Below are 2,500 nucleotides of genomic sequence, written 5' to 3' on the forward strand. Positions count from 1 at the left end.
AGCAAAAGGTTCGTATTATTAATCCTAGAAAACCAAATAGGCTGATAGACGTGGGATTCGAACCCACGCCCCCGAAGAGACTGGTGGCTTAAACCAGCGGCCACTCTTCCTGGAAACAAAAGTCACCTCAGACTAATAAGCAAAAGCTTCATATTATTAATCTTAGGAAAAAAAGTAGGCTGACACAGGTGGGATTCGAACCCACGCCCCCGAAGAGACTGGTGCCTTAAACCAGCGCCATAGACCACTCGGCCACTCTACCTGGAAACAAAAGTCACCTCAGACTAATAAGCAAAAGCTTCATATTATTAATCTTAGGAAACAAAGTAGGCTGACAGAGGTGGTATTCGAACCCACGCCCCCGAAGAGACTGGTGCCTTAAAACAGCGCCATAGACCACTCGGCCACTCTACCTGGAAACAAAAGTCACCTCAGACTAATAAGCAAAAGCTTCATATTATTAATCTTAGGAAACAAAGTAGGCTGACAGAGGTGGGATTCGAACCCACGCCCCCGAAGAGACTGGTGCCTTAAACCAGCGCCATAGACCAATCGGCCACTTTACCTGGAAACGAAAGTCACCTCAGACTAATAAGCAAAAGCTTCATATTATTAATCCTAGGAAACAAAGTAGGATGACACAGGTGGGATTCGAACCCACGCCCCCGAAGAGACTGGTGCCTTAAACCAGCGCCATAGACCACTCGGCCACTCTACCTGGAAACAAAAGTCACCTCAGACTAATAAGCAAAAGCTTCATATTATTAATCTTAGGAAACAAAGTAGGCTGACAGAGGTGGGATTCGAACCCACGCCCCCGAAGAGACTGGTGCCTTAAACCAGCGCCATAGACCACTCGGCCACTCTACCTGGAAACAAAAGTCACCTCAGACTAATAAGCAAAAGCTTCATATTATTAATCTTAGGAAACAAAGTAGGCTGACAGAGGTGGTATTCGAACCCACGCCCCCGAAGAGACTGGTACCTTAAAACAGCGCCATAGACCACTCGGCCACTCTACCTGGAAACAAAAGTCACCTCAGACTAATAAGCAAAAGCTTCATATTATTAATCTTAGGAAACAAAGTAGGCTGACAGAGGTGGGATTCGAACCCACGCCCCCGAAGAGACTGGTGCCTTAAACCAGCGTCTTAGACCACTCGGCCACTCTACCTGGAAACAAAAGACACCTCAGACTAATAAGCAAAAGCTTCATATTATTAATCCTAGGAAACAAAGTAGGCTGACAGAAGTGGGATTCGAACCCACGCCCCCGAATAAACTGGTGCCTTAAACCAGCGCCTTAGACCACTCCACTCGGCCACTCTACCTGGAAACAAAAGTCACCTCAGACTAATAAGCAAAAGGTTCGTATTATTAATCCTAGAAAACCAAATAGGCTGATAGACGTGGGATTCGAACCCACGCCCCCGAAGAGACTGGTGGCTTAAACCAGCGGCCACTCTTCCTGGAAACAAAAGTCACCTCAGACTAATAAGCAAAAGCTTCATATTATTAATCTTAGGAAAAAAAGTAGGCTGACACAGGTGGGATTCGAACCCACGCCCCCGAAGAGACTGGTGCCTTAAACCAGCGCCATAGACCACTCGGCCACTCTACCTGGAAACAAAAGTCACCTCAGACTAATAAGCAAAAGCTTCATATTATTAATCTTAGGAAACAAAGTAGGCTGACAGAGGTGGTATTCGAACCCACGCCCCCGAAGAGACTGGTGCCTTAAAACAGCGCCATAGACCACTCGGCCACTCTACCTGGAAACAAAAGTCACCTCAGACTAATAAGCAAAAGCTTCATATTATTAATCTTAGGAAACAAAGTAGGCTGACAGAGGTGGGATTCGAACCCACGCCCCCGAAGAGACTGGTGCCTTAAACCAGCGCCATAGACCAATCGGCCACTTTACCTGGAAACGAAAGTCACCTCAGACTAATAAGCAAAAGCTTCATATTATTAATCCTAGGAAACAAAGTAGGATGACACAGGTGGGATTCGAACCCACGCCCCCGAAGAGACTGGTGCCTTAAACCAGCGCCATAGACCACTCGGCCACTCTACCTGGAAACAAAAGTCACCTCAGACTAATAAGCAAAAGCTTCATATTATTAATCTTAGGAAACAAAGTAGGCTGACAGAGGTGGGATTCGAACCCACGCCCCCGAAGAGACTGGTGCCTTAAAACAGCGCCATAGACCAATCGGCCACTTTACCTGGAAACGAAAGTCACCTCAGACTAATAAGCAAAAGCTTCATATTATTAATCCTAGGAAACAAAGTAGGCTGACATAGGTAAGATTCGAACCCACGCCCCCGAAGAGACTGGTGCCTTAAACCAGCGCCATAGACCAATCGGCCACTTTACCTGAAAAAAAAAGACACCTCAGACTAATAAGCAAAAGCTTCATTTTATTAATCCTAGAAAACGAAGTAGGCTTATAGATGTGGGATGCGAACCCACGCCGCGAAGGGAATAATGCCTTAA

The 2,500-nt window shown here is 46.2% G+C and overlaps 6 non-coding genes across 6 annotated transcripts; all 6 read right to left on the minus strand.

Moving 5' to 3' along the window:
• Positions 1–180: 180 nt before the first annotated feature.
• On the minus strand, positions 181–262 carry TRNAL-AAG (transfer RNA leucine (anticodon AAG)). Its single transcript has one exon. It is a non-coding gene; the product is annotated as a tRNA-Leu (tRNA).
• Positions 263–636: 374 nt separating this feature from the next.
• On the minus strand, positions 637–718 carry TRNAL-AAG (transfer RNA leucine (anticodon AAG)). Its single transcript has one exon. It is a non-coding gene; the product is annotated as a tRNA-Leu (tRNA).
• Positions 719–788: 70 nt separating this feature from the next.
• On the minus strand, positions 789–870 carry TRNAL-AAG (transfer RNA leucine (anticodon AAG)). The gene has a single exon. It is a non-coding gene; the product is annotated as a tRNA-Leu (tRNA).
• A 222-nt stretch (positions 871–1,092) lies between these two features.
• TRNAL-AAG (transfer RNA leucine (anticodon AAG)) lies at positions 1,093–1,174 on the minus strand. The gene has a single exon. It is a non-coding gene; the product is annotated as a tRNA-Leu (tRNA).
• Positions 1,175–1,539: 365 nt separating this feature from the next.
• Positions 1,540–1,621, minus strand: TRNAL-AAG (transfer RNA leucine (anticodon AAG)). The gene has a single exon. It is a non-coding gene; the product is annotated as a tRNA-Leu (tRNA).
• A 374-nt stretch (positions 1,622–1,995) lies between these two features.
• Positions 1,996–2,077, minus strand: TRNAL-AAG (transfer RNA leucine (anticodon AAG)). Its single transcript has one exon. It is a non-coding gene; the product is annotated as a tRNA-Leu (tRNA).
• Between the last annotated feature and the right edge of the window lie 423 nt (positions 2,078–2,500).

Source organism: Phalangium opilio, unplaced genomic scaffold (assembly GCF_054372755.1).
Source record: "Phalangium opilio isolate 3A_F unplaced genomic scaffold, DU_Popi_V2 ptg000061l_1, whole genome shotgun sequence".
Taxonomy (NCBI): Eukaryota; Metazoa; Arthropoda; class Arachnida; order Opiliones; family Phalangiidae; genus Phalangium; species Phalangium opilio.